The sequence below is a fragment of the Rattus norvegicus genome, chromosome 8 (genome assembly GCF_021556685.1).
Source record: "Rattus norvegicus strain SHRSP/BbbUtx chromosome 8, alternate assembly SHRSP_T2T, whole genome shotgun sequence".
NCBI classification, from domain to species: domain Eukaryota; kingdom Metazoa; phylum Chordata; class Mammalia; order Rodentia; family Muridae; genus Rattus; species Rattus norvegicus.
The window spans coordinates 35,981,574-36,005,000 of NC_141541.1; the positions used below are offsets into that span (position 1 = coordinate 35,981,574).

General features: G+C 43.9%; 2 long non-coding RNA genes across 2 annotated transcripts; one reads left to right on the forward strand and one right to left on the reverse strand.

Annotated features, from left to right (window-relative positions):
- The first annotated feature begins 406 nt into the window (after positions 1-406).
- LOC148004008 (uncharacterized) lies at positions 407-9,805 on the forward strand. The gene is made up of 3 exons (XR_015627103.1): positions 407-469; positions 5,300-5,381; positions 8,772-9,805. It is a non-coding gene; the product is annotated as an uncharacterized LOC148004008 (long non-coding RNA).
- LOC134480153 (uncharacterized) lies at positions 8,888-15,611 on the reverse strand. Its single transcript, XR_015627102.1, has 3 exons — positions 15,492-15,611; positions 15,202-15,307; positions 8,888-8,961 (listed from the first exon to the last, which is right to left on the reverse strand). It is a non-coding gene; the product is annotated as an uncharacterized LOC134480153 (long non-coding RNA).
- Between the last annotated feature and the right edge of the window lie 7,816 nt (positions 15,612-23,427).

The window sequence follows — 23,427 nt, forward strand, 5'->3', positions numbered from 1 at the left end:
TACCACACTACTGAAGACCTTTCTCTGAGCCTGGCAGTACTCTCTCTACCTATCTAGTTCCCAAGGCAGGTTTCCATGCCAGAAACACACATCCCAACTCGGTGGCGGCCAAGACCAGCCGCTGCACACTTTCTTACACTTAAATCGCAACAAGAAAGAACACACAACACAAATACCTTTGGCCCAATTGACTAGATATAATTGCCCACCTAAACATACAAAGCCCAATACACATCCATCCCTTAAAAACATTCCTAACAACCCGTAAAGGTACAGCGTGGAATCTTAACATCACCCGCCATATTGTCCTGCCACCGCTTCTCTCCCTCTCCCTCCTGGCTCTTCCTTTTTTCCGTTCCAGTCTCCTCCTCTTCCTTCAAGCTTCTCTCCCGCCCATCCTTCCTTCTCCTCCAATGACAGGCCTCCTTCTATCCTGTACCTGCCCCTCACCTGTGACATCATCCCACAAGTAAGTAGAAATAAATTTATGCCCTCTGTATATTTAAAAGTAACGTATAGGGGGTTGGGGATTTAGCTCAGTGGTAGAGCGCTTGCCTAGGAAGCGCAAGGCCCTGGGTTCGGTCCCCAGCTCCGAAAAAAAGAACCAAAAAAAAAAAAAAAAAAAAAAAAAAAAAACCATCATCCGGAAAAAGGTAACGTATATCCAAAGTAGTAAAAATAGAGGGAAGTAGTGTAAGGGGCTGAAGAGAAGATGACTCGGTGGCAAGAGCAGGTGGCCAGAAGACCTGGGTTCAGTTTCCAGTATCTAGAAGGTAGCTTACAATGTCTGTAAGTCCAGTTCCATGGTCTCCACAGGTGCTAGGAATGCAGGAAGTGCATATATATATATACATACATATATATGTGTATATATATATATTTATATATATGTATGTGTGTGTGTGTGTGTGTGTGTGTGTGTGTGTGCTAGTGCTTTTAGAGCTTCTAGTGCAGTGATTCTCAACCTTTTTAATGCTCCAACCCTTTAGTACAATTCCTCATGTGGTGAAGGCCAGCCATGAAATTATTTCATTGCTACTATATACTACAATTTTGTTGCTGTTATGAACCATAATGTAAGTAAGTAACTAAGAAAGTGTTAGTCCCCAACCTGGTCGTGTTGTTTTTCCTATGTAAATGGACTCCCAAGCTGTGTGTTCTCCTTCGGCTGGCTTCTTAGCATATTTCTGCTCCTTAGCTATGAATAGGTATGGACATTCACACACACGTCTTGGTGTGGATGTGTGTGTGTGAGAGAGAGTAGAGAGAGAGAGAGAGAGAGAGAGAGGTGAGAAACCTTTGTCTGTAAAAGGTTAACCAACTTGCAGGCAGCCGCTCTGCCCGGACATAGCCAGCATTCAGCCTAATCTGATTCTACATCCCATCATCTTTCTACCATGGAATGAGCGCTCGCTGGGTATTTGCTTTCTTGAACAAGGATGGGTGCGGGGCACCAGGATGCTGCAATGACCTTTTTTTTTTTTTTTTTTTTTTTTTTTTTTTTTTTTTGCAGCCCAGGCTGTGATCCTTGCAATAAATCAGGTGAATAATGGGGCCTCGGGTCAGGGAAAGAGTGGCTGGTCTTTTTGTCACCCAGTTCAGGATATCAAGCCCCGGAAATGACTCACATGACTCATTTACGCCTCTAGTTTGAGATAAGATTTCAGTCTAGACGTAGCGAACGTGGTAATGAACAAACTGGCCACGGTAGAGTCTTTCACCCCCGAGGACTTTGACAGTCTTGCGAGTTCCTCGGGCAGCCGCAAAACTGGAGGAGACTTTTACTTCCCTCTTGCCTCTGAATCAGCGAGCAGTTTCTGAAAGCGCATCCGTTGACAAGTCCAGGCAGTCTCTGCGTGCGCCGCTCACTCGGTTTTGTATGATTTGTCATAACACCTGCAGCTGGGGTTCAGACTGATTCTAGGAAGACACGGGAAATGACATGGGTTGAAAGGATGGAGCAAAAATGTCCACATTCTGGAATTTTACATGCGCCAGGATTTTTAATAAAACCCCATCTTCTCTTATTCATATCTCTCTCTGCGCCACCGTCCCAATGGGAGGTCTGCTGGGGTAAGCAAGCGTGGAGCCTGGCATTCTCTCTCATTCATCCTTGACGCCAGAGGCTGTGTCTTGTTCAGCTTCGTCTTCCCACAGAGCATGGCATGACGCCTTGTAATATCGGACCTGCCTCTCAGCTCTCACAGCTTTCCCAAACTAGGGCAATCAATCAGTCTCTCTGCTGCTCTCCACACGCCTTTCCTTGACCCCATCTGGTTCCTAAGCCACCTTAATTATCTTTCTGCTGCACTGTTTTGTTTTGTAACTTAAAGAAAAAAAATGGCATATTTCCATTGCAAATAAGACAACAGAAATACAAGACATTTTTGTCTGCTTTGTTTACTTTCGCATGACTATGGCTCAAATTCAGGGACCACTGCAAACCATTGGGAGCTGCTGTTACCGGGCTGCGTCGCTGTCTCAAATCAGTCTTTTGAAAATAAGTTGAACTAACTAGCCTATGTATTTATGCATGCATGCATATGTGTGCGTGTTTTAGTAGCTTATTTATTTCTATTTTATGTGCATTCATGTTTTGCCTGCATGCTATGTCTGTGTGAGGGTCTCAGATCTTGGAGTTACAGACAGTTGTGAGCTGCCATGTGGGTGCTGGGAGTTGAACCTAGGTCCTCTGGAAGAGCAGTCAGGGCTCTAACTGCTGAGCCATCTCTCCAGCCCTGTATGTATGTATGTGTTTCGAGACAGAATCTCACTGGGTAACCCCAGGCAGTCCTTGAACTGATCCTCCTGCCTCAGCTTCCTCAGTGTCAGCATTATAGAAGCAGCCACTATGCCTGGCCCCAAAAACATCTTCTTTAATTATTTTTACATCTGTAGTGCCAGGATTCAAACCCCGGCTCTCACACATCCTATGCTAGTGCTTTACCACTGAACTACACTTCCCCAGCCCTCTCTGTGCATTTTAAAGATGGCTGCTGACTTAAGGGCCTACCCAAGGTAACAAGACAAGTAAGTTTAAGGCTGTCAGTTGCTGTGGGAGAAAATCCATTTTCCTTGGCAGGTCCTAAGAGACCTGACTCACAACCTGTAGCTTGATGTCTCACCGTTCACCTCTCTTCTGTGAAAGACCATGTACTCATTCTTACACACTCTAGCACGTGCTTCCGGCCTGAACAGGATATGAGCGTTCAACACAGACCCCCGTTAGATGGATAGCTGCTTTGTCCTTCAATAAGGCTTCTAAGACATCTAATTCCTCCATCTTCTTCGTGTTGGCGGAGGCATAAGGATGGCAAATGAATGATTATTTTTACTCTTTCCCAAGTGGAATCACTGATTCAGTCAGCCTACGTCTTGACGATTTTTTTAAAGGTCAGTCTTTATTTTAAGACTGTAGAAGTGTCCGTGCTTCAGAACAGAAGAAATTCATTGAGAAATAACAAGTCACTGGATATGACAGTGCACGCCTACAGGCCCAGCATTTCGGAAGCTTCTGTACAAGGATCGGAAGTTCAGGGCTAGCCTGGGCTACACAGCAAGACCTTGGGGTTTGTTGTTGTTTAAAAAAATAAAAATAAGAAAGTAAAATAAGCCGGACACTGGTGATGCTTGCCTTTAACCCCAGCACTTGGAAGGCAGAGGCAAGTGGATCTCCTGGTGAGGCCAGCCTGGTTCACAGCCTAAGTTCCGGGACAGCCTGGGCTATACAGACAGACCCTATCAGAGAAACCTCCCCCCACCAAAAACAAAACAAAACAAAACAACAACAAAAACAGACAAACGCAAAAACAAACAAAGCAGAGCAACAAAAACTGAAATAATAACAATAATAATAGTAATAATAATCGAGTGCCAATTTGCATAATATTGGGCACTCGATTGTAATTTGAAAGATTTTGCTGTTATTGTTTTTGCTGGGGTTTTTTTGGTTTTTTTTTTTGTTTGTTTGTTTGTTTGTTTTTGAGACAGAGTCTCCCTATATAGCTCTGGCTGTAGTGGAACTCACTAAGAAGACCAGGCTGGCTCTTAGAGTTACAGAGATCAGCCTGCTTCTGCGCACGCCACCACTGCCCAGATTGACAACCTTTTTATTTGAAAGGCTTTCATTGGACATTTAAAGTCGAACTGCTGGCTATTGTTCTCTGTCGTTTTGTTTTTCTTTTCCAAGACTGGGTTTCTCTGTGTAGCTCCGGCTGTCCTGCCGGTTATTGTCTCAAGAAACAATATAAAAGTGGAGTTAAAGTGCAGAATGCTTACCTAGCATACACAAGACCCTGAGTCCACCCCCTCCCCCAGCTTATAAAATAAATAAAGGAAGGGGCCGGGACAATAGCTCAGTGGTAGGGCACTTTCCTGGTATATGCAGGGTCCTGAGTTTGATAAACACTCCAGAAAATAAAAACTAAAGTGCTAGGCTTTGGATGTGCGCTTTGACCAGTCAAGGTTCGCGTGCTGCAGGCTGAGTGCTCAGTGTTAGCCCTGCTGGAAGGAGGTGCAATCTCTCACCTGAGCAGCCTGAAGGAAGTAATGAGGTCATCGGAAGCTTGGCCTCAGAGAGGATTGATGGCATCTCCTAGGGACTGGTTGGAACTGGGGAGGACCGGAATAGTTACCATGAGAGTGGATGACTCTAAAGAAGCCAGCCTATCCTCTGTTGGTCCCTGTAAAGACACCAATCCCAGCTCCCAACCACACTCCTGTAAAGACACAGCACGAGGTTTGTGAAGAATCATCTCGATTGCCAACTTGGTGAGACCCGAATCACCATTGAAACACATCTCTAGGCACATCTGTGAAAGAGTATCTGGATTAAGGCAGCTGAGGTGACATCCTAAATGAGGGTGGTGCTTTTCCATGGGCAGGAGTCCTGGACTGAATGAAAAGGGGAAAGTGAACTGTGAACTAACTTCCTCTCCCTCTCCTCTCCTCTCATCTCCTCTCCTTTCCCTCTCCCTCTCCCTCTTCCTCCCCTTCCCCTCTCCCTTTTCTCTTTCCCCTCTCCCACCCTCTCCCTCCCCTTCCCCCCCCATGTGTTTATTTGGATGTGTGTGTGTGTGTGTGCGTGTGCATGTTTGTACACGACCTAAAACCTGCACAGACCTTTTGAAAAGCAGTGTGGCAAAATGTCTCCTAAGGTTTGACAACTTACCTCTGATGCCTATACTTAGGAATGATCCTAAACAAGGAACAAATTACAGTATGCTAAGGGATATTTTATTTATTTCTTTATTGGACAACCGGAGAACACAAACGCAATTATTAAATGTTTATTTGACAGGACATGAAGTGACAAATATGAATAATCAACATGGGCAAATCCCACAGACATGCCTAGCAGGCAAGCAGAAGGATTGAATCGTGTGAGTAGTGCTGCATATTTCTTAGAACCACACACACACACACACACACACACACACACACACACACACACACATGTCAATATATTATGTGCTGAACGTATTTATAATGTACTGCTGAACAGTCACCAACTTCCAGAAAGCGATTAAGACAGCAAAGGAAGGAAATGCAAGTAAGGAGGATTACACCAAGGGTAAGACTTTCTGGATAATACTGTCCTACTCACGCCGCCATCCACCCATGCATCTCTCTCTGTCCCTCTCTGTGAGGAGTGAGCCCAGGGCCTTCTGTGTGCTGAGCACACATTCTACCGCTGAGCCGCAGCCCTAAACCCCTAATATCTTATTTGATAATCTCAGTGCTGGTACGGTGTTCATTTTATTATCACAACTTTTTGCATATCTGAAATACTTTGTGACAAATGTGAAATATTACCTGTATGAAAGAAAGGATTTTTGAATGTTTTCACAACAAAGAAAGGATGAATGTTTGAGGAAGTAGGTTATTTCCCCATTTGAACATTACAAAACCTGCATGGATCCATGTATGTAGCTGAATGATAGTACGCACAGGTCCAGGGTTTGACGAGAAAAAAAATTAAATTAAAAAATGATGCAGCGGGTTGGAGAGATGGCTCAGCAGTTAAGAGCACTGACTGCTCTTCCAGAGGTCCTGAGTTCAATTCCCAGCAACCACATGGTGGCTCACAACCATCTGTAAAGAGATCCGATGCCCTCTTCTGGTGTATCTGAAGACAGCTATAATGTACTTATATATAATAAATGAATAAATCTTTAAAGAAAATGATGCAGCTATCAAGTAGTTCCACAGAAAGCCAATGCACTAATGCAATAATGCACATCGTGACACTCATTGTTAAGTAAATTACATATCCAGAACAATCACAACTTTGTGACGCTACCAAAAGCCTTGCAAAGAAATATCCCATAGCTGGGTGTGGTTAGTCCCAACACTTGGGAGGCAGAGGCAGGCAGATCTTTGTGAATTTGAAGCCAGCCTGGTCTACATAGAGAGTTCTGGGGACCCTGACACTTTTCCTCCTTGAATCTTCTTCCTTGTTCTTTAAAAATGTTTATTTTACACCCTCCTATGACTGACCGTGGTTGTTGTTAATATAGTTGAGACATAACGAAGTCAACTGGACATGGTGGCACATGCCTGTTACCCTGGCCTTTTGGAAGCTGAGATAATGAGTCTGAGGGCAGTTTTGGTTAACACTGTGAGTTCTTAGCCAGGCTGAACAAACATGACAACATTGTACTCCAAAACACCAAAAGAAAAGGACTTATTTGACTTCACCTTGCCACCTTCAGGTGCAGATGCAGATAGAAATTGATGATGCTCTTCCTCATTATTCCAAACGTCACTTGTTGTAGCTGGGCCGGGTGGCACAGGGATGTAGGAGGCAGAGGCAGGAGGATTGTAAAGATACCCTGTGTTACAGTGAAAACAACTATGTAAGTTAAAGTGAATTTAGGGTGAAAACAGAAGGGGGGTGCAGAGAAGTTTCAGTGGTCAAAAGTATATATTGCTTTTTAAAAAATAGTCATGATAGCCAGGTGTTGGTGGCTCATGCCTTTAATCCCAGTCCTCTGGACACAGAGGCAGGTGGACCTCTGAGTTCTAGGACAGCCTGGTCTACAAAGTGAGTTCCATTACTGTCAGACCTGTCTCGAAAAACCAACTAACCAAACATCAAACACTGTGTCTCTGTAGTCATTAACTCACAGTAGGTTGCTTTTTGTCTCTTGATGTTTCTTTCCTTTATTTCATAATGCCGGGATGAAATCCAAGGTCTTGCACATCCTAGGCAAGTGCTCTCTCTGCACCGGCCATGCTTCTAGGCCTGCCTCCTACTCCTCATAACCAGAGGAGTGGGGTCCTTGGAGCAGAAGGGTCACTTCTGTAACTGAGGTCACTTTTTCTCCTGTCTGTCTCCAGAACTGTGCCTCCATGACCCTGCGAAGAGCGTCGATGTCTTTCCGGTCCCCACACAGGCTTTGTCGCCATGTGTGATGGAAAAATCCATCCAATCCCTTTCATCTGATTTGCATCAGAGATATCTATTTCTAAGGATTATTCAAGGATTACCCGTAAATATTCAGAGCCCCGTCCCCGTGGGTTTTAATCTCTGCTGCATTTGGCTTAGAGTTTGGTTTTCTAAAAAAAAAAAAAAAACTTCTATTCTTTTTCTATCTCTCGGCTTATGATTCACCTTGTTTAACATTTGGTCAGCCCTTATATTTGCAATCTCCTATGGCAGGCTGGGTAAGCTGTGGGGCTTTATATGAGAACAGAGACTTACTCAAAATAGAGAGCTTGTCCTGCATTGAGTTTCAAAAACTGAAATTTAAATAAACTTAAAAGAAGACAGTTCTCTATATGCTTCATTGGTGAGAATTCCTAGAAAGTGTTTTCTTTTTCCCTTTTTTTCCCCATTAAAATTTCTTTTGCGTTGGTGTTTTTTTGCTTGTCTGTCTGTGTCAGATCCCCTAGAACTGGCGTTACAGACAGCTGAGAACTGCCATGTGGGTGCTGGGAATTGAACCAGATTCCTCTTGAAGCTCTTAACCTCTTAGCTCTCTTAACCTCTGAGTCATCTCTTGGGCCCCGGGAAGTTTGATTGGTCTCTAGAAGCCATCTCCGTGAAGCCTGTCAATCACATGTTCTCAGCCCACCCCCCTGAAGTTTCTGTTGTCTTCCGGTTCACTCCCTAGTAATGCCTTTCTACTTTGTTGGGAAAGGAAACCATCAAGCCAGGGGACCAGATCCTGCAGCTGTCTTTCCATTCTGTCCCTGTCATTTCCTTCTGTCATTTCCCCGTCATTGTTCAGCTGACGCCAAATCAGACACAGAGAGGAAAGCTGGCCACTGCTTGTTTAGGGTCTCCCCCTCCCCCAACAAGGTTTCTCTGTGCAGCTGTAGCTGTCCTGGAACCTGCTCTGTAGACCAGGCTGGCCTCGAACTCACTGAGATCCACCTGTCTTTGCCTCCCAAGTGCTGGGATTAAAGGTTGTGCCACCACTGCCTTGCTCTTTTGCTTAGTCTTTAAAAAATAATGTTTATTTTCATGTAGCGTGTGTGTGTGTGTGTGTGTGTGTGTGTGTGTGTGTGTGTGTGTGTGCGCGCGCGCGCGCGACTACCTGTGTGTTTCTGCAGGCACAAGCATGCATGAGGAGGACAGAGGTCAGCTCTCAGGAGTTGCTGCTCTTTTTTCCTGGGTTCTGGGCCACTGAACTCAGGTTGTCAGGCTTGTGCAACAAACACTTTTACGAGCTAAGCCATCTTGCCAGCTCTTGCTTTATTCTGTTTATTTTTAAGTTTTCTTCATTTGTTTATTTTATGTGTATGAATGTCTTGTCCACATGTAGGTCTGTTGTACCACGTGGGTGCCCGGTGGCTTCGGAGGTCAGATGATAGTGTCAGATCCCCTGGAACTGGAGTTACAGACAGTTGTGGACTTCCGTGCAGGTGCTGGGAACCAAATCTGGCTTCTCTGTCCTCTGGGAGAGCAGCAGCTGGAGTTCTTAACTGCCGAGTCATCTACTCCCAGCCCCCACTCTTGAATAAAAGCAAGTTTTAAATTAGTTTACACTTAACTGTACTCTGGACTGATGTCTGAAAGGGACCTCGGAGGAACACCCAGCCCCTCAGCTACTCTGTTACACAAAAGCAGAAACACAGGCCTCCAAAATGTTTCTCAGGAGCTACCACCAAGGTCGCAGACAAAAGAAAAACACCGGCTGCTCACTGAGTTTCCAGCTGTCTGAGAGGATCCCAAGTAACCTTGACAAGGGAACAGACCCAGACAAGAATTGACACAAGCTCATTGTGCCTAGGGAAGAAATGCTAACTGCCGCTCTCTGAAGCCCAATCTTCGTAACTGGGTCATCACATCAATCCAAGTAGATTCATTGTAGACAGTTTCCATGATTATGATCACTGTTCAGGGAACAATTGTTTAGAATTCCAGGTGCTCCCTTTAATGGGAAGACGAAGGTTATCTGCTTAATTAGGAAAGAAAACTTAGTTGCATGCTGAAGTTGCTACAGTAAAAACCACGCCTCTAGCTGTCAAACTGAGGGAGGAGCTAACTCCCTGGAACTCTGCTATCAGTAAACGGCTGTGGTTGACCAAAGCTGCACAAAGTCGTACCACAGATAAGGGGAAGGTGGGGTGGAAGATATGACGCAGGGTTTCTCATTATTTGTTTTATAAAAAATGAAACAGTCATTTGTTTGCCTTTTGGCTAAGATCAAGTGCAAAGGAAACAAGAGAAGCATTATTCCTCTGACCGCTATTAGGTTTTATTCCATCAACTGTTTGCTTTGGTGTTGCTGTGACGGTGTTTGGATATGTGATTAAAGTCACAATCAGTTGACTTTGAGTAAAGGGGAGTATTCTCGGTCGCCTCCGTGGGTCTTTTTCAATGAGCTGAAAGATGTTCAGAGGCCCTGGGGATGTAGTATAGCAGTAGAATACTTGTCTGGTACGCAGAGTGCCCTGGGTCCACATATGCCCACCCACCCACCCACCCACCCACCCACCCACCAACCAACCAGAAACAGGCAAGTCCTTAACAGCAGAACTAAGACATTTGGGAAGAAGAAAATATATCAGTGGAAGGATCAGCTGACCCACCTCCGACCTACGGCCTGGCCTCTGCACTCTTCAGATCTCCTGTTCCAGCCCCTCCCCCCAACCCCAACCCCCACCCCCAGCCCCAAAGTCCTTCCAGAAGTCTATCTAGCTCTGTTTCTCCAGCAGAGCACTAGTTCATGCAAAATGCTTTTCCATTTTGCCCTTTTCACTGAACAGTATCCCTTGGAAGTCATTTCAAGTCCACGGAGAGAGCAATAGTTCCTTATCTTTGATCAGCGCACAGGACTTTCTTAGCATTTTTATCATTTCGTTATCTCTAACTTCATCCATCCTGTTGCAAACAAAAAAAGATTCATTAAATGTCCTGGATCGGTGCTTTCCTCTCTCCAGCTGAACTGAATGACTATGTAGATGTAGGGCAAAGGGAAAGTGGCCCCTAGCTTTTCCACTGACTTGCTGGAACGAAACGACAAAGGAAGATTAATAGGAGAAAAAGATAAACACATCTATTTACATGCTTGAGGAAGAACCACAGAAGTGCCATTACCCAATGAGGTCTAGATAATTATATTGCCTTCTTTGTAGGGAGAGGGAGATGGGGAAGATGACCAGTTTGAGGAGTCGAAAGCAATATTAGAGGAACAAATGAACCCCGGGCCTAGACAACAGTTAGTGAAGGATTGTGTTTGGGAATTGAATGGGCCTAGGACATAGTCGATGGCTCCTGAAAAACCTGTCCTGTTGTGATTACATTCTTTAGTCTTGATTCCTGACGATATAGGGTTAGTTAATGAAAACTTAGGGAAGGAAGCAAAAGTAACTGTGCTCTTTGGAGAGTCTGGATTTAGGTAGATAAAGGGATTTCAAAGCAAAGTGTCCTCCCAGATCAGTTGTTCTCGAAGGATCTCTAGTTTAAATAATTAGCTTGCTAAAATGCCATATTTCAGGACCAACATAGATGTTATTTACATTCTTATAAAAACAGTTACTGTTAGTTGATGTTACTATATTGCTTTCAAGCAGATTGGACTGGATCCTACTGCTCCCAACATAAACACAAGCACTCTACTACAGTAGCTGCTGCTGGAATTAATTTTTTTTCTCCCTAATAACTATAGAATGACATCTCATTCCCTGAACTTCCATTTCTAGGATGCATAAAGTTTAATGCATTACCTTTTAATGAGAATTTGGACATTTATATTATTTATTTTACCACTGGATAGAATGTCTAAGAAATTTTAGGGAGCTGGGGCTACCAGTGTCCAGCGTGCATGAAGCTCCTGGTCCAATCCTTATCTTCATAAACATATAGTCAAAATAACTATTTACATTTCATTAAAAACATTCCTTCTAGGGATAGGCAGGGTGGAGAATACCTTTAATCCTAGCACTCAGGAGGCAGAGGCAGGAAGATCTCTGTGAGTCTGAGGCTAGCTTGGTCTACAAATCAAGTTTCAGGACAGCCATGGCTGTTACAGAGAAACTCTGTCTCAAAAAGCAGAAAAACAAACAAATATTCTTCTGTATTCAATTTAGACTCCATAACCAATTATACTTCCTTTGTTTCAAATTTTGGTGAAAAAGGTCATCACCATATCCAGAAAAGATAGTAAAACCTAGAGGTCATGTACACACACACACACACACACACACACACACACACACACGTATATATATACACATATTTATAAATTATATCATGTATCATACATCATACATCAGGCATCATATATTTTATTCTCTGTATAGCCCTGGCTCACAACCACCTATGACTCCAGCTCCAAAGGACCCTTATATCTCTGTGGGCTCCAGAATTCACTACACACACCACCTCCCCTGTTAAAATTAAGATAGATCTGAAAAACTATTTAAAGATTTACAGTGCCATTTTTGTTGTTATAGCTTTTGGACCCGATTTCTATAATCTAATGAGCTTTCTTCTTATTCAAAACATATATTATTTAGGGGAAATGGCTTAGTGGGTAAAATGCTCACCACAGAAGCCTGAGGATTTGAGTTCAGTCTCCATAGCCACATTAAACGACGACGACAACAACAACAACAACAACAACAGCTGTGATCTCAGTACTGGAGGTACTGGGTAGAGGATCCCAAGATCCCAAGATTGGCCAGTTGTTCTATGAACTTTATGCTCACTGAAGGAAGGTGGGAAAATGCTCTTGTTGCCAAACCAGCATGTGACCCCTGTGACCCACATGGTAAAAGAAAAGAACCAACTCCCAAAAACTGTCCTCCAACTTCCACACCAGCATCAGGGTGTGAATATCCCTTCCCCAAATAAACAAGTGTAATAATTGTTTTAAAAAGGTAGAAAGTGATGAGGAAGTTACTTAATTTTGACCTCTGGCCTCCACAAGTGTGACTACATACACACACACACACACACACACACACACACACACACACACACAGATTCTTTTGAAGATTGGGGCATGTGTATCTGTGTGTGTTGAGAGAGGAGAAGAAGAAGGAGAAGAAGGAGGAGAAGGAAAAGGAGGGGAAGGAGAAGGAAGGAGACGAAGAAAGAAGAGGAAGAGGAAGAAGACGAGGAGGAGGAGGAGGAGAAGAAGAAGGGGAAGAAGAAGGAGGAGGAGGAGGAGGAGGAGGAGGAGAGGAAGAAGAAGAGGAAGAAGAAGAGAATGTGTTTATATGCAACATGGGCATTCAGGTGCCTGTAGAAGCCAGAAAAGAAAATCTGATCCTCTGATCCCCTAGTGCTGGAGTTACAGGAAACAGTGAGCCACCCAATCTAGGTGCTAGGAGCTGAACCCCAGGTTCTCTATAAGAGCAGCAAGTGCTTTTAACTACTGACTCATCTCTCCAGCTCCTAATATCTTTGAGTGTCTTGTAAAATTGAGGCGCAGTCTAAGAAATCTTAAGTCTAAATTGTATTGCAAATGGAGATTTAATTCTAAACTATTTTTATACTGTCCTTGGCTTATTATAACTCTCAGAAATCTTAAGGCAGCACTCTTGCCCTCTTAGGGGTAGAACATGCCTTAAAATGCACATGTTTATAGTAAGCAGCTTAGTAGGGTTCGGAATCTGTACACATTGTGAATCTGTCACTGCCGGCAAGAAAGTGAGCACACTTATCCCTAGTCAAAGTTTTCTTCTGAATTTGTCTAGTCCCTCCCCTGTCACCCTCACTGCCCAATCTCTGACCTGTTTCTTATCGCTACTAATCTGTTTATATTTATTTATCTAATAGAATCCTGCTGTGCGGAACGTTGTGGGAGTCACGCTGGCTTTAGTTAGCATCATCATTTTGAGATTAATCTATGCTATTGCATACATAAACCATTCATTTGCCTTCGGTGCTTAAAAAGCACTGTGTTTATAGCTACATAATTCCTTTTTAACTGTTAATGGTCATTCCATTTTGGAGTTATTACAAATAAGACTTTTAAATGTTTATTTATTATTTTAATGTTTATTATTTATTTTATGTACATGGTTGTTCTTGTCTGCCTGATATCCTAGAAGACCATAAAAAGGCTCCAGATCCTCTAGGACTGGAGTTACAGATGGTTGTGTCATATGGGTGCTAGGAACAGAAACTGGGTCGTCTGCAAAAGCAAACCATGTTCTTAACCCACCTCTCCATCTCTCCAACCCTTATGTTTTGAGACGGGATCTCATGATGCCCAGGCTGGTCATCATCCCATGATGACCTTGACTCCCGATTCTCCTTCTACTTCCCAAGAACTGGTATTGCAGGCATGTGTCACCTCACTTGGCTACAAAGTCAGATTTTTATAAACATTCATGTATATGTCTTTATATGGATGTGTACTTTTGTTTCTCTTTCATAAATGTATATATAGTAGCAGGCCTGGGGCATAGGGAAAGTGCTGGCTTAAGAAGCTGCTAAATGGGGGCTCGGAGAGATGGTCCTGCCACTGAGAGTGCTTCTTGCTCTTCCCTGGGACCTGAGTTTGGTTCCCAAGCACTCAAGCAGGGTGAATCCCAGTTGTTTCTAATCCCAGCATCAGGAGAATCTGTTCTGCCAGGGCAGCTGTACTCACTTGAACACACACACACACACACACACACACACACACACACACACCCACGGGCTCCTAAAAATAAATCTTTTTAACGATTTTTAAAAGGTGTCAAGTGTTTCCTAATCTCTCACACCATCTCACATTCCTCTGATAGGGTACTCTAGCTTACCTGCCCCGCATCTTTCTCTGTATTTAACTCCACCAGTCTTGTGGACATTTTTTTTTTTTTTTTTTTTTTTGCTGAGGACGGAACCCAGGGCCTTGAGCTTGTTGGGCAAGCGCTCTACCACTGAGCTAAATCTCCAACCCCTCTTGTGGACATTTAACAGGAATCTCTGTGATATTTCCCAGAGAAATAACCGGGCTTTCTTAATTATTGCAACCTAGACCATCTCTCTGGGAGAAATCTTTGTGCACATATATTTTCTGTGGTGCTGTGTGTGTGTCTCGTTTGCGTTACTCACTGCCAAGTCCTTGCATGGTTCGAGGACTTAGACTTGTCGAGGAATGGTGAAGGACTGAAGACAGACAGATGGGCATACAGAAAGAAAGCTGGGATGAGGTGATCCGGACTCCCTGCTGGAGAAACCTCAGCACCCTGGAAGCTCAGTGTGTTTATTATAGAGTTGAAGAGAGGCGGGGTGACTGCATATAGCTGAACAAGGACTGGGCTATTGTACACAGATCAACAAGGTGGCATGGTTGGTCGCGGCTGTATCAAGCAGACAGGTTTAGCTAATCTTGGTATGAGTACTCTCTGTGGGGGTGATCAATGAATGATTCAAGAAGATGCCAGACTTTCTCAGATCGATCATGAAGTTCATACAAAGTTGAGCTGCGTCGGAGAATTGTACACTGTTATGTAATTTAATTGTATGAACATCTCTCCTCTGTGGCTTTCTGATCTGAACGGGCTCAAGGCCCTTTTCTCTATAGTCTCATCCTCATAGTCTGTGCAGATTCTTTTAGGAACTGTTTTTATAAAACAGTGCCTTACTATGTAGTCCAGCCTGACCTCCTGCCTCAGACTCTCCAGAACTGGAATTACAGGCATGAATCACATGTCCTCTCTCTCTCTCTCTCTCTCTCTCTCTCTCTCTCTCTCTCTCTCTCTCTCTCTCTCGGAGGGGGAGCATAGGAAGGGGGATTCCCTTGGAGATGGTACCTGGAACCCCATGGTGCTAGGTGAGGGCTCTCCATCACTGGCTGGATCCCAGCACTCCCACTTCTTTCAGATGGCTCCACTCCAGATCTTAGAAGTCTACAGAATCCTGTAATGAAGCAAGGTTTGATACATACTTATCTCTGAGGGTATCTTCCTTGGCTTTAGACTTTTCTTTCTTCTCTCTCTCTCTCTCTCTCTCTCTCTCTCTCTCTCTCTCTCTCTCTCTCTCTCTCTCTCTTATCTCTTTCTTTCTGACAAAGTGCTGGAGCTACAAGCCTGTGTCCCTGCACCTCATAAAGGCAAGGCTGAGGATCAGGAGTCTGTGGCTTTGTGCATTCTAGGTGAAGGGCCTCTGGTCAGCTCAAGCGTGGCTGTGAGCATAGCTCTGGCAGGCCTTGCCCTTCTCCCCAATTCCCTCTGCTTTGCTAAAACCCCTTAGATTGCATTCCTAGAGCTGGCCACCAAGGCTTAGTTCCTTATTTGGCCACTTCCTGCAGGAGGAGGCTGACTGTCAAAGTCAAGCTATCAGAGTATTGAAGTCCAGCATTCAAAAGCCCCCCTTGGCTGCCCTATTAACGCGCCCCAATACAATTAAACACCTCATCCTAACACGGAGGGGGGGGGTCCCCTGGTACCTTTATAAACTGTCATTTGTCTATGAGCCACTTTTGTTTCCTCTCTATCCTTTATCCCCTGGGACAAATACTCCTGATCCCTTCCTTCTCCCTGCCCCCCATCTCCTGTCTTTGTCTTTTATTCCCTGACCTCTGTTCCTTTTATGGGTCCAGAATGATACTTTTCCTTTCAGCCTACAGCCTTGTTTTTCTTTTCTAATCCTATGTTCTTTGGATTTGTCTATTTCATTGTGCAACACCTCTACAACCATGTGTTGTTTAACAAAATTGGGGGGGGGGCGTGTAACACATATGTATACTCACCCTAGATAGAAAACCCCCCAACAATCCAAAGTACAGATCCCTGCAAAGTCCAACTTGGTGAACCATTGAGTTTATCTGAGTTACTTACCAAAGTATGGGTGAGGGGTTAGTTACAAGAACAGAAATAACTCAAAGACAGCAATATCACCAAACCCTATGCCACCATGGGTGGCAGCTCACAGTGGGAAATCTGAAGCATGTTGCACAACCTTCAGGCAGCTCAACAGGTTGGAGAATGTCCTTCCAGGTGCTTTGGTTGGTCTAAACTTCTTCCAGGTAGCTGATCTGGTCTGAGCTGTCTTTGTGGGTTTTCTCCTCTGAGAGTTTTCTTTTAAGCTTAGCTTGCTTGAGTCCTAGCTGGTCAGCTACCTCTGTCTTCAGTGCAGTTCAGCATCAGAGGTGGACTCTCGGATTGTATTGCTTATTCTCACAGGGAGGGGCCTAGTGAATCTGGTCAGTTTCAGGGACTTCCTGAAGCTATTTTTTTTCTTTTTTTCGGAGCTGGGGACCGAACCCAGGGCCTTGCACTTGCTAGGCAAGTGTTCTACCACTGAGCCAAATCCCCAACCCCTCCTGAAGCTATTTTGAGTTATTTACCTTCCTGCTTAAGGATCCAGCAAGATGGAATGTTTCAATCTCCTAGAAAGCAAAACACCATGATAATGGGCAGTAGTAGGATAAATACATCATTTGTTTATGATCTTTAAGGGGAATAATTTAAAAATTTTAGCATTAATAAAGCAGTTGTGGTGGCCTGAAATGTTAGCATTTGGAAAGTAGAGGGAGGAATATCAGAAGTCCAAGGTTGGGGTTGGGGATTTAGCTCAGTGGTAGAGCGCTTGCCTAGGAAGCGCAAGGCCCTGGGTTCGGTCCCCAGCTCCGAAAAAAAGAACCAAGAAAAAAAAAAAAAGTCCAAGGTTATCCTTCGCTACATGAACTTTGCTTGCAGGGGATGAAGAGATGGTTTAGTAGTTCAGAGCACCTAGTGTTCTTGCAATGAATCAGAGTTTGATTCCCAGCACCCAGGTCAGGCAGCTCACCTTACTTTTAACTGTAGCTCCTGGGAATCCAACACCCTCTTCTGGACTTTGCAGGTATCTACACTCTCATACGTGTACAAAACCTACATGTATACCATGTACATGATTTTAAAACATACATTTTTAAAGTTTGAGGCAGTCTGGGCTTCATAAGACTCTGTCTCTCCCCGACCCCCAATAGCATTCATGATGTTTGTTGTGAAAACTTTTCTTGCCTACTATCTATTTTCTGAAAAACTTTTCCTTATTAAAAATTACACAGAGGGTAAAAAGTTAGCTTTGACATGAATGAAACCCTGCTTCGATTCCTAGCACCCTACAAAAATCAGGATTAGTGGCTCATATCTGTAGTCCTAGCAATTAGACTGTCGGGGCAGGGGGTTCAGAAGTTCAAAGTCATCTTCAACTACATAACAACTTTGAGGTCAACCTGGGCTACACGAGACTGTCACAAGAAAGAAAGACAGAGAGAGAGAGAGAGAGAGAGAGAGAGAGAGAGAGAGAGAGAGAGAGAGAGGGAGAGAGAAGTCTTGAGTCTATTAATCTATAAAATATAAACTCCTGCTGAAACTTTTCATAAGTCCAAAGTATCTGTAAGGTTTAATGAGTGTACATTTACTTGTGTCCCATGTGGTGCACATTCTGATCTCTAAAATCAGGTTTTTCACTGTTATTGGTACTTAAACTCTGCCTAAAAGAAGGTTTTGCATACCTTTCACATTCATGGTATGTGTTACATGTATGGTTTGTTCGTTTCAAGACAGGGTCTCACAGCCACAGCTCTGGCTGTCCCGGAACTCCTTATGTGGACCAGGCTTTCTTGGAACTCACAGAGATCTGTGTGGCTTTGCCTCCTGAGGGCTGGGATTAAAGGCATGGACCACCAGGACTTTAGGGTTACTCGAATAGTTCTTGCATGCACTAGAAGCAACTCGAGTAAACAAGGCCTCTTAGTGCATTCACAGAATGCTTCTTCTGGACAACTGTCACGCCGTTTCATGATTTTCTCACTATCATACCACATTCATTACTATGTTTTGGTTTGGTTTGGTTCATTTTGAGACAGGCTCTCCAGTGGCCCAGGCTGGCCTTACCTTCACTATGTTCCTGCCTATAATTGCCAAGTGCTGGGATCATAAGCCCAAGCTACCATACCCAAACCAAGACAAATTTTATGGCATACCACAAATATGAATTTTCAAATGTGATCTGATTTGATATTGAGGGATTTCTTGCCTTTCTTACACATGCAGGGTTTGTCTCCATTATGAATTCTCTGGTGTTTAACGTATGTGTACATATGTGTGTATGTATGTATTGCTGATAATTATGTATGTAAGCAAGAAGCAAGCATTCTACTGTTGAGTTATATCCCTAGCCCTACTTGTGGCTTTTTTATAAAAAGACTTTTCATGCCTATGGCTTTCAAAATTCTTCCTTGTACGGATTAGCTGATGAACAAGGAAGTTTTTCTTCCGGCTGGAGATTACTGCATTCACTAAATACGTAGGGTTTCTTCTCAGTACAAAGGTTTTTTATCTTTAATGAGGTATTGCTTCTAGCTAAGGAGGCTTGACAATGAGATAGCTTTCCCACTGTCATAAGGCTCTTTAGACATGTGAGTATGTATGCACCAGAGTTGGCTTGCCTCCATGTTTATCACTTGTATGTGGATTCTTCCTTCTAATTTTTGATACAGGGTCTCACCATGGAGCTCTGACTGGCCTGAAACTCTCTATATATACCACACTGACCTAAAACTCGTAGACATCCACCTGCCTCTGCCTCCTGGGTTAGAGGCTCTCACCAACCGTTTGTAGCTTATATGGATTCTTAAATGTAGAATGGGTGGTAGGATTCAGTAAAATGTTTGGTGACCTGAGGAGGTAGACCAGTTGTACAAACACTTTTCTTGTACATAAGAGGTTTGAGTTTTAGTTTTCGGCCAGATAGAGGGAGGCAAGAAAATACATAGAGAGAATATCATTTAGATAGAGGAAAGAATACTAGATTATATCCAGTCCACAGATGATCTTTCTCTCCTATGTATATTTCCCTCAAATCTAGGAGGTATTGCCTTAGCTAGGGGGTTTTCCACATTCGCTGCACTCATAAATGTCTTTCTGTATAAGATTTTTAAACGCTGAGGGCTTTATTTGAGTTGGAAGCTCTCCAGCATTTCTCACAGGCTAAGGCTTTGTCATAAGCAGCAGGAAATTCATCAGACTGCTGCCTGATGAGTGCTTGAGGAATCTCCTCAGGGATGGGGAACTCTGTTCAAGTGTAGCTGGGTTCTGGATGTCACAGAAAAGACTCCTGGGATGACTCAGAATAAAGGAACCTTAGGGAGTTTCAAGGTTGAGCAGAAAGCAAGGTGCACCTGAAGGAGTCAAGTGCAGGGTTAGGAGAGAAACACACCAAAGTGTCTCAGGACTAGCTGTGCGCTAGCTGTCGGCTTCAAAGCTACTACATCTGAACCTAAGTTTAGGTGTTAGATGAAGTATGTACTGTATGTACTGCCGTGTTCCTTTTTTCTTATTCTCAGAGTTCTATCCTTGAAAGGGAGCCTACTGGAGGTGGGAAGGATAGCAGAGCTATAACACCAATCAAAAGAACCATCACCACTTATTAATATGTCACAGGAAGGTTGGACTCACATATTAGTTCATTAGCCATATTTTAAAAAATTATTTATTCTTATTTTATGTGCATTGATTGGTGTTTTGCCTGCCTGTGTGTCTGTGTCAGGTGTTGGATCCTCTGGAACTGGAGTTACAGGCAGTAATGAACTGCCATGGGGGTACTGGGAATTGAACCTAGAGCCCCTGGAGGAACTGTTGTTAACTGCTGAGCCATTTCTCCAGCCTCACATTAGCCATCATTAACTTATGTTTCTGGTTATTTCTCAAGAAGGGGAGTCGAGTTCTGCTGGTGGTCTGGCCCGTACTGAAGATGTCTCAGGGTAGGGTTGTCAGGCTGAGAGACCAGAGCTAGGAAAGTTGAAGGAGCTCTTTTCCTTCTTATGTCCCCTCTATTTCTTAAGTATCTTCCTTGCCTTAGTTTCTCTTTTGTGTTGCTGATTCTCAGGAATCAGTGATACATTTCTGATGAAGGCTTTTCCCATACAACCCACGTTTAAGTGAGATTGCTACAAACAGAATGAACAGTTCTAAGGATTTATTGAAGAAACCCCCACATTCAGTTTTTCCTGCCATACTCTTATATAATGCAGTAGACGTCTGTGACAAAATATATAGGACCTTCAAAACACACACACACACACACACACACACACACACACACACACACACACACACACACACCAAGCAAGCAAGCAAGCAAGCAAGCAAGCAAGCAAGCAAGCAAGAAGCAAGCAAGCAAGCAAGCATTTCTGTACCAGAATCCTCAAATCCAGCCCATGTCAGATGCTATCTTCCAAGAGACGCCTCAGATCCCACAGACTGAGGGCTTACTCCTCCAGCTGCTGCCCACTGAAGATGCCAGCCACAGTCCCAGGATGGTCCGCCTGCATTTCTGATGGCCGGTTCTAAGCTGTCATCCCCACAACTCCACCTTGGTTCTACTGCGTCGCTACCACAGCTCATAGAACCGGATGCAATACTACCAAGGATACTGGTGAGTTCTGGATGGTGACTTGCAGAGGGTAAGGTAGGAGGATGGACCACCGTCCAAGAACCTCCACATGCTCACTTATCCTGGTTAGCCAAATTATCTCCTTTTGGGTTTTGATGAAGGTCTCTTTATGGAGGCTTACTTGGTTAGATTGTTGCCTGTTGGCGATCAGCTTAACCTTTAGAGGACAGGACGGAAAGTCCCATCTCTCTAATCCTGTTTTGATTTTTTTTCAGGTGACCACCTCCATCTAAAGCTATCTAGGGGTTGCCATTGCCTGCCCACATAAACCAGCCAAACTTGTTAGTACACAGGAAAAGACAGCGTCCCTCACACTAACATCTGAATTAAGGTCCAAGAATCATCCTACTGAATCCCATCCAAAGAGGTCTTTTAGTTTTTGCTTTGTTTTAAAATTAGCTTTAAATTTGATTCTAGACTCGGGCAGTACTTTCATTTCTTAAAACAGAGCAAATCTTCCCCACAGAGGTGTTTCTTGAAGTGAAATGTGTGATGAGAAGTTTTTTTCTGTTTCAAGTGCTTCTTGTTTTTTAAACCTTGTTTTTAAACCTGTTTGATGGAGAGGGAGGCATCTTGACTGGAAATCTTCTTTTGGACATCCCTCTGTGGACCAGTTCCCCAGGTTTCTTCTGGTCTTTATAACTCTTCCCTCAACATCTATGACTGTGGTGGACACAATCCAGTTTTATGACGCACTATTGTGACATAAACGTGTATCTGGGTATTTCCTGTTACTTGCCACATTAGTCCCAAAACCCTTCAAGTGTGTGGGGGGAGAGGGCAAATGTCTCAGGTGCCAAGGAGATAAATGAGGGATTTAGTTGCTTCAGGATGGGGACTGGCCTCTAAGAAGACCAATACCACTGGGAGTTTCAGGCCCACTTCCCACTTTTGAAGTAATGAGAGGGACTAAACCACTCACTAAAGATTAAATTGACCACCAATGGCCAATGACGTAATCATCAATCAACCCTGCCTATACAATGAAACCTCCACAAAGCCCTCAAGGGAGCTGGTTCAGAGGTTTTGGTTTTCTGAATGTGTGGAGGTTACTGGAGAGAGGGCTGTGGATCAAGAGAAGGTGAGCAGGTCCCACTCTTTACTCGTGTCCTTTGCTTATGCATCTGTCCGATGTGCATGTCCGTCAGCTCCCTTTGCAATCTTCTTTATGATAATCTAGTCCGTTTCGCTGTTACTATTTGACATAGGGTCTCTCACTATAGCTCTCTCTGGCTGGCCTTGATCTCGGAGTCAACCTCCTGACTCAGCCTCCTACCTGCTAAACTAGCAATTGTAAGTAACCCTCCTGAGTTCTGGGAACCATTTTAACAAATCGAACCCAACGATGATTTGTGGGGATCCTGAATGGTGTCTGAAGTGGGAGGCATCTTAGGAACTGAGCCTTCAGCCTGTGGGTTCTGACCCCACCTCCAGGTAGATTATGCCAGAGCTGAATTGGAGGGTCCCCATCTGGTATCTACTGGAAATGTGCTGGGGTCTCAGAAGGCTTTGTGCTGAGTGCACGGAAGCAGGAAGAACACTTTGGCTATTCCCATTTCTTACATCGACTCTAAAAACTTCTGGTATCTGGGCACAAACAAAAGCAAACATCTCATACTAGCAGGGGTTTTTTTTTTTTTTGTTTGTTTGTTTGTTTTTGTTGTTTTTTTTTTTTTTTTTTTTTTTGGCAGTCATTTCTATTCTTGAAAATGGTGACGTTAGGGCTGGAGAGATAGCTACCTGGTCATATGCTTGCTTTGCAAGCATGGGAACTTGAATTCAGTCCCCAGAACCCACACTGAAAAAAGCCAACGAAGGCCCCGGCAGACAGCTCAGTAGTTAAGAGCACTGACTGCTCTTCCCAGAGGACCTGGGTTCAGTTCCCAGTCAGTACCCACATGGCAGCTCAAGGTCACTCCCTTCAATTCCAGACAATAGATGCCTTCTCCTGGGCATCAGATACTCATGTGGTGCACAGATAAACACGCAGGCAAAAATGCCTAAATTCATTAAAAAAAAAAAAAAAGCCAGCAGTCAGTTTAGCAGATAAAGGTTCGCTCTGCCAAGCCTGGCCAGTGTCTGAGTGAGATTGTAGGCAGCTCATTGGCGAGTCCAGGCTGACTCTGTTTGCAAATGTGAGGAGGACATGCTGACGCGGATGTGCTTTTAATCCTCGGTTACCATTTATGCCGAGTTAGGGCACAAGGTGGGCTTGATCCCAGTGACCCTCTTTCCAGTGTCTGGTTTTATTCCTCTTACTATTAATGGGAGTGGTTTTCATCTGCTCAGTGACACATAGTTTTTACTTTTTTTTTTTTTGGAAGTTTTTGTTACATTTTATCTTGTGTGCATGTGCATCTGCGTGTACACATGGTGCATGTATGGACAGCAGAGGACAATCTGTGGGAGTCATTTTGCTCTTTTCATTGTGTTAGTCCTGGGGATCCTGTTGGCAGTAACTGCCTATGCCCGCTAAGTTATATCACTAGCCGCAATACTTACCTTGTAATGTGAAATTAATCTCTGACAACAGGCATTAAAAATGTACAGAAGGCCAGACAAGATAGCACAGGTCTTTAATCCCGGCACCTGGG